We start from the raw sequence: 14,587 nt of genomic DNA, 5'->3' as shown, positions 1-14,587 counted from the left end.
AATGGGGGTGTCCTGAGGACGCTGTCTGTATTGTTCGTTGTCAAGTTTAAAGTTTTCTAGGAACACTCGCGGTGTCCTGAAATATTCATAGGGGGTGTCCTGAAGACGCTGTCCGTATTGTTCTCTGGCAAGTTGAATGTGTTCTAATAACACTGACAGTGTCCTGAAATGTTCGAAAATAAACAAAATGGGGGTGTCCTGAGGACGCTGTCTGTATTGTTCGTTGTCAAGTTGAAAGTGTTCTAAGAACACCCGCGATGTCCTGAAATGTTCGTAGGGGGTGTCCTGAAAACGCTGTCCGTATTGTTCTCTGGCAAGTTGAATGTGTTCTAAGAACACTCGTGGTGTCCTGAAATGTTCGTAAATAAACGAAATGGGGGTGTCCTGAGGACTCTGTCCGTATTGTTGGATGGCAAGTTGAATGTGTTCTAAGAACACTCGCCGTGTCCTGAAATGTTCGCAAATAAGCAAAATGGTGGTGTTCTGAGGACACTGTCCGTATTGTTCATTGTCAAGTTGAAAGTATTCTAAGAACTGTTGCGGTGTCCTGAAATGTTCGTAGGGGGTGTCCTGAAGACGCTGTCCGTATTGTTCACTGGCAAGTTGAATGTGTTCTAAGAACACTCGCGGTGTCCTGAAATGTTCGCAAATAAAAAAATGGGCGTGTTCTGAGGACGTTGTCCGTATTGTTCGCTGGCAAGTTGGAAGTGTTCTAAGAACACTCATAATGTCCGCGGACATTAAAAGTTTCCATACGCCATAGTTGAAATGTTTGACTCTATGGGTGTGATATGCTGTGGTGGTTGTTGCCAGGGCATAGACTGTTGGGTGCATGGGCATTTGGCCATGCACCCAAGAATCTATGCCCTGGCCACAACCACCACAGCATATCACACTTATAGTTGCTTATAACTTTGAGTCAAAAAGAAATTTATAAGGAACAAAGTTATAAGCCATTATGGGTGTGATATGCTGCAATGGTTGTACTTATTATAATATACTTACTGTTTGGTTTAGTAACTGAAGTACATATATTTGTTCATTTCTGTGATAAAAGAAAATAGTATTTTAGTATTAGTATTTTGTAATGACATATTACATTGTATAATCAACATTTTTTTTTATGGACCCTCATATTTAGTAGATTACAAACCAGAGTACTGTGCAATTTGCTCAGTTTCTGTGTTTGTTGACAAAATCATTGGGTCTGTGGGAGAAATAAAAATCCATGTTGGATTAAAAAAAACTTTTTCTGTTATGCTACAGTTTATTTGTTTGTTAGTTTTCAGTGTTGTTTCTGGCTAATGCTTTATACATTGTCTTGTTGCAGTTTTTTGGAGCAGTAACATATTATTTATTTGTTTGGATATTGTACAATTTTGGAGCAGTTATATACCAGTAGGCGTATTCTAACTGTTTATTTTTTGATATATTTTAGTGGTATTGATTTATATGTTTGGATATTGTTACATTTTGGGACAGTTAGATACCAATTGGCGTATTCTGTCTATTTTTTTTTATATGCTATAATTTATTGTTTATCTGATTAGTTGTTGTGGAATCTTTGGGTAGTTAGATAGCTTTTGGAATATTTTAACAGTTTATATTTTTTTACTACAAGTTTACTTAAGGTTTAAGTACAGTTTAGTTATCAAATTTTGTTCTAAGAACATTAAATAAGCGTTTGTAAGATATGCTGGTAATCTCTGCTTTAGAGTAATGGTACTATCATTACATTCAAACCATCCACATTTCTTTTTTAAATATGCAGTGTAGTGCTCTGAATTGGTTGTGGCTCCTGCGTGGTAGATTATACCTATTGTTGTGAAGGTTTTCTTACCAAGTGATATTTGACCATGTGTGAATCCAGGCAGCTTGCATTTGTTTGTGGTACCATCTGCATTGTAACGTAGAAGCATTAGTATTACATGTTTACTATGTGTTTGTATTACTAACGTGGAGCGATTATCCGAATTGCAGGTAGTACATAATCTACCAGGGTTTGCATTTTGTACAAGTTGCTGAAATGGAATGGATTCACAATTAGGTATTGATATATATATGAAGTGTTCATTTGGGATTTCTTCTTGTGTCACATTGTTGCAGAGAGTGCATGTATGTTTCCACATGTATGAAATCTAGAAGATTTCATTTATAGGTATGTTTTTATTTTCCAGTGCTTGTAGTAAGTACATTAGACATTCTTGTGGATCTTCCTGTGAGTTTATAGTGAATTTAACCATTCCAGCACAGTAGTCCAATTGTCGTCTTATTCCATAAACACTATACATGTTATCAAGATTGTTTGTTGCATTTCTGTGAAGTGCTAACATTTGCAAACACAATTGGTTTGTACTGTGTAAGTAAATGTTGTCAACAATTGGTGGCAATTGAAATAAAATATTCATTGCTACGTTTGCGTAGCAACTTACTCCAACTATATTTGAGAGTTTAAATGGACCAGGTAGTTCTGTATCTGATTGATTTTTTTTTAGTTTGTCTTCCTTCTTTGATGAAGTACCTGGTTTACTTTCCCTAATGGGTTCTTTTATGTTTGTGGTACTTGATGAAGTTTTAGTTTTTTTTACTCTCTTTGGAGGATTTGAAGTGACATCCTGTGCATTTCTATTTGATTTAGCTTTCTTTTAGAATGTTTTACTTTTTGTGGTACAGAATATGTGTTTAGACGGGGGGTGTATAGTGAGTGAAGTCTATTGTATTCTAAAATGCAAGGAATATCAGCGTTTACTTTACTTGCATCAAAGTTTATTAGAAATAGACCGTCACGTGTACATAAGCGTTAGTGCTACATAGCCCATGCGTTCTTTAAAGACTGTGTTACCAATGTCTATCATTGCTTTGTCTAGGGTAAGACCTTGTGATTTATCAATTGTGACTGCGTATGCAAGAGTTAGAGAAAATTGTTCTCTGCGTACATACATGTCTTTGAAGAGAAAGAATCGAGCTGTTGAGCGTCCTATTCTTTTTACTTCTGAAAGTTTGTCAAAGAGAATATTGACAAACTGAATTTTGTTGTCACGTGGGTATGTTTGAAAGCCAACAACTGTACCCAGTGCTCCATTAACTAGTCCTTGGTCCACATCAAGGTTACGTTTAAGCATTACTCTGCAATTTAAGGATAATTTTAATATCTTTTCTAAGCCTGCTGTGTTTGAGATTGATTTTTCTAAACTGTTTAGTCTTGTGGCTTGCTCACACATCGGTAGTGTCATACCATGTACATCTAGTTTGTCTGTGGCGCTAATTTCCATTATTGGTTGTATTTCTTTACTTAACATGATTTCATTGAATTTTAAACAGCTTGCAAGAGTTGCCATTAAGGCCATACAATTGACATTTTTGTGGGCTAATTGTTCCATAACATCTGTAGCACATGCATTATCACCATAAAGTGCATGAATGTGTCGGGTTTTCAATATTGCTTCTGCTTCTTTAGAAAGTATACCAACTCTGATACTTTTTAAGATGTTGGCTTAAGTGAGATCTGCAGATTGGCGCATGTTTTCTGTTTATTCTCTGTATTGGACATGTTGCCAAAGGTTGACATTTCCAATGCTGCCAACAGTTTTACGGCAGAGTTTGTGTCCTAATGTTTTAAAAATAGGCTCACCTTTTATTGGTGTCAATTGAAGAAGATCTCCGAAAACAATAATGTGTTTTCCTGCAAAGAGCTCTTCATAGTTTGTTTTGAGTACTTCTTTTAATCTGAGGTGAATCAAAGCCAACATTAGGTTGGACGCCATGCTCACTTCATCTATTAGTAGCATATTCATTTGTTTCAATACTCTGCATAGTTCCATTGTAGCTTCTGTAGAAAGTTTGTAATAGTCTCATTTGTTTTGGTGTTCTACTGGCAGGAGTAGGAATCGGTGTAAAGTGACACCACCTATGTTGTAGGCAGCTGAACCTGTGGGGGCAGTGACAACAGCTGAAAGTTTGTTGTTTGTCAATTGCTGAAGGAACTTACTGATGATTTTGATTAGCTTCACAACTGACGTACAATAGTATAGGTTTGTAATTTTGGCAGGTGCATTCTTTGTTTTCATGTTGTACACCATGTGCAATTTCTTTTGTTACTTCTTGAAAAATGCTACGTTGCTCATTGTTTAGTTTTGATTGTAGTATAGTTAAGTCTTCTTTATCTTCATATTGACACATGGTGTTTTATACTTCTGCCATAGCTAATTCTGCCTCATTTGCTATTAGTGGCTCTCCCAGTGGTTCTTGGCTTCCTGTTACAGAAGGTTGACTACTGTCAGGAGTGTCTTATCTAGCTGGGCCTGGAGTTCTTCTTTGTGTTGCTGTTCATTGTGCAACATTGTTTTGTACTGTGTAAAGTTTACATCAGTTATAGTGCTTTCATTTGCTCTGAAAGCATATTCATATGAGTCATAGTTGTCTAGTATTTGTTCTTCTTTTCTCCATGGTTTAAAGAGTTGTAGCAGGGACATGTAATATATTTCTTTATGTTGAGGGGTCTTTAATGACAATTTGATATGATTAATTAAATTTGGTTTGGTGAGTTTTACTAAGCTGCCTTCACAGTTTGTCACTCTGTATTTACAGTTTTTTTCATCAGGTTTTATATTATTTTTGTATGTGTAGTTTTGGGCCATGTGGTATAGACACTTGGTTTCCAAAGTGGTACTCCTGTTTGGGTAGTATGTGTCTAATAATTTGTTTTTTAAAATGTCTTGGCTGTTGGGATCATGTTTGGCTATTTTTTCTATATCTTCGTATGATTTTAGAACTCTTTTTCTAGATTTAGCTGAACCAAGACTTAGCCATACTATATTTTCAGATTTACCTTACAGTGCAGTACCAGTTAAACGATCAGCTGCTTCATAGGATCCACATTCTCTATGGGACAGCATTTTTATGCCCAAGCTGTATCATTTTTGAGATACTGTTTTATCTGATGACAGGTCATTCCAGAGGTCTTGCAGCTCTGTCTTTTCTGCTTTGGGGAAGTATGCTGTGACATATCGTGCAACTGCAGTAGAATTGTCTGCAATGCACTGCACATCTATGTTTGCATTCCAAAGTGGGCAATGATTGCATTGTAATCAATGATATATTTTATTTATTCTTTTCTTTTTATGTAATATGTATTTTTAGGTGACTTACCTTTAAAACTATGTCTAACTGAAGACATGAGGTTGTTCACTTGACCTGTATTTGTAACTGGTTTAGGGAAATCAAATCAGCATTTGGTGTAGTATTTCCCTTTGTTTTTGTATTTGCGACGACAATATTTGCCACATTTGTGTCTTTGAAATTGTAAAATGTGTGCATGAAGATCACTATTTTTGGATTCCGATGGAATTTCACAAGTGATATATTTTTCAATAAACTGTAAAACAGTGGCATCACTGTCTTGACCAAATTTAGGAGCATCTTTAATCCATAAAAGCATGTGGATATGTGGTGCTCCTCTGGCTTGGTATTCATTTCTCCAAAAGAAGTGTTGCACTTCTCCAAGGGGAGGAACAGTTTTATTACAAATAAAATGTAGCATAGCAATGAAGCGATGGTGAAAATATCTTGAAACATTAACAGGATGCAGAGAACAAAGTTCTCCAGGTGTTAGTATATCTATGTTTGTTTTGTTTTTGTTTGATATGCGTAGGAAATCATGTAAATCTTCCCATGCATATTCTGCACAGCTTAATGTAACAAACCAAGTGAGTGGCCCAAGGTTTCTGATCATACAACGTACATCTCCATGACGCCGAAACCAGTACTCTTTAGTACCACGCATATTTGCTAATAGATTTGTAATATTTGATTGTAAAACCTCATCTTTTTGTTGCACTTTTTGTAATAATTGTGTAGCTGTCATATTTTGAAAGTGGGATCCTGATTTTAATATGTTTGCAACTCCGTAACATAAAGTTACTAGTTCACTTTCAAAGAGTAGGTGGAATATGTATTCCACATTTTGTCTAAATCTGGGATCTTCAGAATACATTCGTAATGAGCGGTATTCTGATGCTGATATTTGAATAGGTCTATCATCGCACCTTCCTCCTTTGCCAGTAGGAAAGAGTAGAGGAAAAGAAAGTGCTTCTATACTTTTTTCCCATATGCTGATTGGTGATCCTTTTGTTTGACGCATTTGGTATGTTTCCAGTGCATCTTCTATGGTGTCATTAGAGTGCAATGGATGAATTGTATAATGGTCTAAAGTGTTTGATATTGTAGCAGGATCTAGTAGCTCAAATTGACCGGCTTCTTGTGTCTCTTGAATTATTTCAGTTGTATCCTTCAAGTTTTCTTCAATATTAATTTCTTTGTAATGTTCATTATTCTCTTTAAGATATTGCAAGGCTTCTCGAACTTTATGTAAATCGAACAGCTGTTGTCAATTTTTTTTGTCTTTTGTAGGTACTCCATTTACCAAGATAATTAAAGATTGTTGCATTGGACGTTGCACTCCTAGAGTGTGCACATTTTCTTTTAGACCTAATGGTAAATACACTACTTTTCCACGAATACCTTTCACTAATTCAGAGGGAGGTAATTTTGCAGTATTTGGTTGAAGGTGTATTATTGCTTGAAATGGGTGCACTGTTTGAATTATGATGCTCTCATATAAATTAAGTTGTTGAAGGGGTTTTGGTAGTGGATATAATTTAAAATTATTTGTGATAGCATGTAATGGAGTTTGGTTGTTGTCAAGTTTTGTAGTGCAGTAACTACAAAGTATTACGGGGTCAGTTATTTTGTATTTGTTTTCTTCTATAAGGTAGAGAGCTAATTCAAACCATTTAGAATCTTCATTGTCTTCTATTTTGTTTGATAGGTTACAGTTGTTGTGTTACTTTTATAAAAGGTTCTGCGGCAACATACACACACATGGTTTGGTACTTCAGCTGATGTACTTTTAACATTTAGTATTTCTTTTTTGTATGTGTGTAGTAAAAGGTTGCCATGTGTAGAATTGTTACTAAATTGGTTTACAGCTATTTCATTCTGTAAGTGGGTTTCACTTCCAAAATATTTTTTTTTAATATAGTCGATTTCTTCTAGTAGGTCTTTGGCTGTACCATGTAGAAGAATGTTATTTAAATTGGCTAGAGCTAAAGCAGGACTTTTAGCATAGTACAGTTTATAAACTAGATTTCTTATAGTTGAATGATGTGTTGATATCCTTTTGATATCAAGGAAGGTGGTTTTGCAAGTAGGTCCTGTAATGCAGGCCAATGAATGTCCTTGTAGTCCTGTGTACTTGCGTACTGGACAGGTATCCATATTTTGCAGTAGTTTAATTTGGATTTTGTCTTTGCTTTTCACATATTGATTAAGGAATTGGCGTAAAGACTTGAAAAATTGTTTGGGAATGTTAAACATTGACGTGCATGGCCATTTGTACACTAGCCGTTCTGATTCAGTTGAATGGAGGGGTAATTCTAAGTTTTTAGGGCATATTTTTGTAAGGAGTACTTATTGTTCCATTATGGTATTATTAACTTTTTCATAACCTCGACCACTGCTATCTATGGCAATTGTATTTGTTTGCTTTTGTTTGTACGCTTCTTCATTAAAGTATGGTTCTGTGCTCGTAGTGTGACTCCATTAACCTTTGCAGATACTTAAGAAGTTCTTTCTGTTGACATTTCGTTTATTGAGAAGTTTTTTTGTAATTTAGTTATTAGTTTTGTTAGTGGTTTCATTTTGTTTAACACTAAAATAAATAACTTTCTTTTGAGAAGAATTGCACTGTCTATCAACGCTTCTAAGATTAATTTCCTACGATAGGTTTTAAGCGTTGAACCTGGTTTCTCTCCTGTTTTTATAAGATTTTGAAGGACTTTGTCATGGAACATTATGGCTAAAATACTTTTCTTGGTATGATTACTTTGAACTATATCAAGATTTAAAGAAGCAGTTTTATCTCTAGTGATAGCTGATTTTCAGTTAATTTATTTTGGTTTGGTTTACATTTTGATAGAGGAGGCAAAGTTGTACTTGAAACTTCTCTTGTTTCACTAAATGACTGTATTAGCTGTTTTGTTTCAACTTTTTTTTACAAATTGTGCTAGAGATGGATGCTTATGTTGGACACTTTTATTTTCATTGGCTCTACTTCTGCGTTGCTTTCTACGGACTTGATTTTTGGTAGGCATTCTTTAGGGTCTGTTGAAAAAAATAAAGAAGGTATGGGTTGGGGTGTTCTGCAATGTATGTGTGCTGTGTGCATGAGTGTTTGAGTAAGATGATAAAGATGTATGTAATGGTGTGTGATTGTGCATTGGGAACTACAACCAGTAGGGATGAATATTATTGAATTAATGTGTTACTAAACTGGGGTTCAGAGGAACAAAGTAAGCTAGTGGTATGGAGAAGTATAAATAGTATACCTAATGCTATACAATTAAAACAGTTGTTTGTTCTGTAACTTCTAAATTCTAGCGGTTGAGTTGGGTAACTTGTGTGTCGAAAAATAGGAATTTGTGGGCCATTCTGAATGTAAATTGCTGTTTAAGAGATGGGGATTTGTGGACAGAATAGTGCAGAATCTCAATTTTTAGGCACAGAAATAGCATGAATTAACCTTACAGTGTGTTTAAGTAATAATACAAATATTATGGTGATATTCTACTTCCTTTTTTTCTAAAATGAGCAGGTTACTTCTTAGTTCTTCTTTGTACTTCAAATTCGGCTGCTTCTTTTCAGGAGAATGGTCTTCACTGCAATTGTAAAAGAAACAAATTAGTAATTTTGTTTGTATATAGCACTGTTTTAAATTTTTAATTGGCGTCCTCAGCGCCTTTCTCAAAACCATTAAAATTATCTTATTTACATAAGATACGTCGCACCAGTTGAATACATATGATATGTTCTTAATGAACAAATTGTATTGCAATTACTAACTGTAGCAACCAAAATATCTTTACTATGTCTTGTGAAATTTATAATGTAGCACTGAATACCATTATTCCTGTAACTAAGCTCTTCCACGTAATAGTGCCTCAATGTAATGGGCTGCTAGTCCTATATAAATGTAAGTAATTAAATAAATAAAGAAATAAAAAAAAATGTAATTGTACAAGTATTATTATTTGAGATTTGAATATAGAGTGTGCATGCAATTTTGTTTGACTATATGTAGTTTCATTTTAGTTTAACATGATTTGAGTGTGTGTGTGTATAAAGAAATTAAATAGTATAAATGTTTGTAAGTGACAGTTAATTTCAGGAGATTGAAAAAAAGACAGTAGATTAATTTTAAATATTATACAAGCTAAAAGTCAGTTAGAAAATGTGTCATGTACTGTACAGAAAATATGCATACCTGTACTTTGTGTTCATGCATATGGATATGCATGGAGCTGCAAGTAGAAATCTTGGAGACTTGTACAGTATGTCTTGTAGATGGTGCTTGCCAATGATATGACACTTGTACTCATAGAGAGATTCACAGTACATTTTCAGTGCTGATCTATGATGATGCAGTTAGATGTAGAGGTCTTGAATGTGATTGGTGGATGGTCATGTGACTTCTTAGCTACATCCAATGAGGGAATGGCACAGAGAGTGAAGTGGAAATGGTAGAAGGGCTGTTCATGTTACGATATGTCCGCGTACATGGCGGTAGTTCGCGGACATCGTTTGTTACATCCGGGGATTTTTGAGTTCAGAAGTTATGCAAATGAGAATGAGCACTAAGAGGGATTGGTCAGGAAAGTTTAGTGGGTGTGTTGTGCCAGGATAGAGTTTCTCAGATACTCTTTTTGCTGAGAGAAGAACAGATAGCTATGGCTGTGTGTTTCAGAAAACAGATTGTTTGGATTTTGGGAGACTCGTGGATACATTGGTTGAAGGTGCATGCAGAAACCTGTGGAGTAGCTGTAGATCTTGGATTTCCACATGTGGAAGTACACTGGCATGGAGTACATGGAACGAAGTGGTTAGACTTGTTACCTCACTGTGCTACTTTGGAGACAGAGCAACATCCAGATATAATTATAATTAATTGTGGAGGGAACAGTTTAGGACATGTGTCTGGAATTTCTTTGCAATTTGCAATGAAAGAAGGACTTCGGAAGGTCATGGACATGTTTCCAAATTCTCAAGTAATTTTTTCACGGATTGTGCAGAAACAAATGTGGCTTTGTTCTTCTTCATTTGGTCCACACATGGAGAAAGCAAAGCGCAATGTCAATAAGGATGTTTGTGCATTTCTAAGAGATTTTGGCATGTCCTCTTTTCACAATGAAAATATTATGTTTCGTAGTACATACATTTTTCGCAGAGATGGAGTACATCTAACTTATGCTGGCCATCAGATTTTTCTAAGAAACATACAAAATGCATTGCGACCTTTTTTAGAATTACAGCATCCATTTTGAAGTAGGTGTTGAGTATTTATAATTTTTGAAACACAAACACCTCCCAAAGGTTCTTTTCAGAGTCACCACTTCCTCCCAGAGAAAATTGCAATGCTTATGATAGGGTAGCACCCCAAAATTTTAGATGTCCGCGGACTGTCCGCGGACTTCTAAAAAATACAAAGGGCCCTGCTTCATTTATTTTCACTTCTATTTTTTAACTGTGAAAGGCGGCTCTGAAAAGAGCCTAATTTTTTTGATTTTTGTTATTTTATATTTTTTGGGTTTTTTTATACACGACACACTAGGAGAGGAGGGTAAAGGAGGGTAAAGGGAGGGACACCAACCACAGGGATAAGAAAGGGCGAGCTGAGAGAGGAAGATGTAGAGTGGGTTTTATTTGGGTAGTGAGCAGGTCTTCTCGTTCTCTGAGACGATAGTCTCAAAAGTACTACGAAGTCGCTCCCCCCTGCAGAGTACTGTGTCGCAGTACATACACACAACTGTGACCCTCGAAAGGTAAGGGTCATCAGCAATGTGTATGGCCTGTGAGGCAGCATGTGGAAGACGCTGTCCCACAGAGGTGTTCCTTGTGGTGACAGGATCGGAAACGGAGGATGAAGTGGAGAAAATCAACCTACTACGCTCCTCGCAAGGTACAACCCTGCGAATGGCCTTAGAGTGAAATGACCTGAGGTGTTGCTTCATAGTTGTGGTCCCAAAGCTGTACGAACCATGCCTCGCGCGACTGAGTACCATTTTGCACATATTGCAGGTGACTCGGTTCGCAGGAGCCTTAGGACCATTCCCATGAATGGTAAATAACCGCCACACCCAAGATTCACGCCTAGTGCGGGTAGTAGGGATTTCCACTACCTCATTCTCGCCATCCTCTTCTTCCTCCTCTGCATCCTTACTCCTGTTCCCCTCTTCAGGCCCTTGGGGAGGTGGTGGTGGTGGAGGGGGTGGGGGTGGTGCTGAAGCAGGTGCAGCACCAGGTGGCAGTAGTTCAGTAATGGATGCCATCTCGATGATGGTGTAATCTGCAGGTGGCGCAAAAATCGCTGTGTTCTGAAGAATAGCCAGAAACACAATGAGAATATGCTCTAGTTTGTGGTGTTTTATAGGGGTGCTTGTAAGCGGTTCGCGGACATGCACGCTGTCCGCGGACAGATTTAACACAATAAAAGGTTCAAAAGGTTTCAAAAAGTATGTAGAAACTCAGGATTAGTATGTGCTATGGTGAGTTTTTATTGAGAAATATTGTGGATTACTTGAAAATGTACTTTTAAATTGTTCGGGGACACGAACAGTGTCCGCATTCAGAACACGCAATCAGCGTGGGCGCGGTCACATGATCGCTCCGCGAACATGTTCGCGAAGGAAGCAGCTATCCGCAGGACACCAAATGCACGGACATTGGTTTGCGCATGTGTGCTGATGTCCTACGAACACAGTTCGGGTCCTGAAATAATTAAAAGTGCGTGACACGTCAAAGGAACAGTTACGGACAACCATTTGTTCTTAGAACAGTTTAACTTCCTTGCGAACAATACGGACAGACATAGCGTCCTCAGGACACCTCCATTTTTGTTTATTTACGAACATTTCAGGACATTGCTTGTGTTCTTTGAACACTTTCAACTTGGTAGCGAACACTACGGACAGGTATAGTGTTCTTCAAGACACCTCCATTTTCGTTTATTTACGAACATTTCAGGACACCACAGGTGTTCTAAGAACAGTTTCAACTTGCTAGCGAACAATACGGACAGGTATAGTGTTCTTCAGGACACCCCCATTTTGTTTATTTACGAACATTTCAGGACATCGCGTGTGTTCTAGAACAGTTTCAACTTGCTAGCGAACACTACGGACAGGTATAGTGTTCTTTAGGACACTTTCATTTTCGTTTCTTGAAGAACATTTCAGGACACCGCGTGTGTTCTAGAACAGTTTCAACTTGCTAGCGAACATTACGGACAGGTTTAGTATTCTTCAGGACACCTCCATTTTTGTTTATTTACGAACATTTTAGGACACCACTTGTGTTCTTAGAACAGTTTTTACTTGCTAGCGAACACTACGGACAGGTATAGTGTTCTTCAGGACACCTCCATTTTCGTTTATTTACGAACATTTCAGGACACCACGTGTGTTCTAGAATAGTTTCAACTTGCTAGCGAACAGTATGGACAAGTATAGTGTTCTTCAGGATACCTCCATTTTCATTTATTTACGAACATTTCAGAACAACCGCGCTGTCCGCGGGCACCTAAATTTTTTTTTCTTCAAAAAACTGAAACTAATTACAACACAATATAAAAATGTAAGTTTATTTAACATATATTAACAATTTATGACAGAGAAGGTGAGGCAGAAATGGAAACAAAAACAGGAGAATTAGGGGTTTCAACATGATTGGTATCAGGTGAAGAAGGGATGGAAGTCTCATCAAAACATTTTGGGTTATGGAGAGGGTTTGGGGATAATTGACTGGGATATGGTGAGGGGGACAAGTACATTGGGACAATGGTATGAGGTTTTTGTTTTAAAATGATCCTCAACAAAAGTTTTCAAATTATTAAAATTGGTCAACAATAAATCCATTTTTTGTGTTCATGCATATGGATATGCATGGAGCTGCAAGTAGAAATCTTGGAGACTTGTACAGTATTTCTTGTAGATGGTGCATGCCAATGATATGACACTTGTACTCAGAGAGATTCACAGTACATTTGCAGTGCTGATCTATGATGATGCAGTTAGATGTAGAGGTCTTGAATGTGATTGGTGGATGGTCATGTGACTTCTTAGCTACATTCAATGAGGGAATGGCATAGAGAGTGAAGTGGAAATGGTAGAAGGGCTGTTCATGTTACGATATATCCACGGACACGGCGGTAGTTCACGGACATCAGGTGTTGCATCCGGGGATTTTTGGGTTCAGAAGTCATGCAAATGAGAATGAGCACTGAAAGGGATTGGTCAGGAAAGTTTAGTAGGTGTGTTGTGCCAGGAGAGAGTTTCTCAGATATTCTTTTTGCTGAGAGAAGAACAGATAGCTATGGCTGTGTGTTTCAGAAAACCGATTGTTTGGATTTTGGGAGACTCGTGGATACATTGGTTGAAGGTGCATGCAGAAACCTGTGGAATAGCTGTAGATCTTGGATTCCCACATGTGGAAGTATACTGGCATGGAGTACGTGGAATGAAGTGGTTGGACTTGTTACCTCTCTGTGCTAGTTTGGAGACAGAGCAACATCCAGATATAATTATAATTCATTGTGGAGGGAACAGTTTAGGACATTTGTCTGGAATTTCTTTGCAATTTGCAATGAAAGAAGGACTTCGGAAGGTCATGGACATGTTTCCAAATTCTCAAGTAATTTTTTCCACGGATTGCGCACAGACAAATGTGGCTTCATTCTTCTTCATTTGGTCCACAAATGCAGAAAGCAAAGCGCAATGTCAAAAAGGCTGTGTTTGTGCCTTTCTCAGAGATTTTGGCATGTCCGCTTTTCACAATGAAAATATTATGTTTCGTAGTACATACATTTTTCGCAGAGATGGAGTACATCTAACTTATGCTGACAATCAGATTTTTCTAAGGAACATACCAAATGCATTGCGACCTTTTTTAGAATTACAGCATCCATTTTGAGGTAGGTGTTGAGTATTTATAATTTTTGAAACACAAACACCTCCCAAAGGCTCTTTTCAGAGCCACCACTTCCTCCTAGAGAAAATTGCAATGCTTATGATAGGGTAGCACCCCAAAATTTTAGATGTCCGCGAACTGTCCGCGGACTTCTAAAAAATATAAAGGGCCCTGCTTCATTTATTTTCACTTCTATTTTTTAACTGTGAAAGGCGGCTCTGAAAACAGCCTTATTTTTTTGATTTTTGTTATTTTATATTTTTTGTTTTTTTTTATACACGAAGGAGAGGAGGGGAAAGGAGGGGAAAGGGAGGGACACCAACCACGGGGATAAGAAAGGTCGAGCTGAGAGAGGAAGATGTAGAGTGGGTTTTATTTGGGTAGTGAGCAGGTCTTCTCGGGCGCTGAGACGATAGTCTCAAAAGCACTACGAAGTCGCTCCCCCCTGCAGAGTACTGTGTCGCAGTACATACACACAACTGTGACCCTCGAAAGGTAAGGGGCATCAGCATTATGTATGGCCTGTGAGGCAGCATCAGGAAGACGCTGTCCCACAGAGGTGTTCCTTGTG

This window comes from Ambystoma mexicanum, chromosome 8, assembly GCF_040938575.1.
Source record: "Ambystoma mexicanum isolate Mex_15411 chromosome 8, UKY_AmexF1_1, whole genome shotgun sequence".
In the NCBI taxonomy this organism is placed as follows: domain Eukaryota; kingdom Metazoa; phylum Chordata; class Amphibia; order Caudata; family Ambystomatidae; genus Ambystoma; species Ambystoma mexicanum.
Note: the sequence above shows the minus strand (reverse complement) of the source record.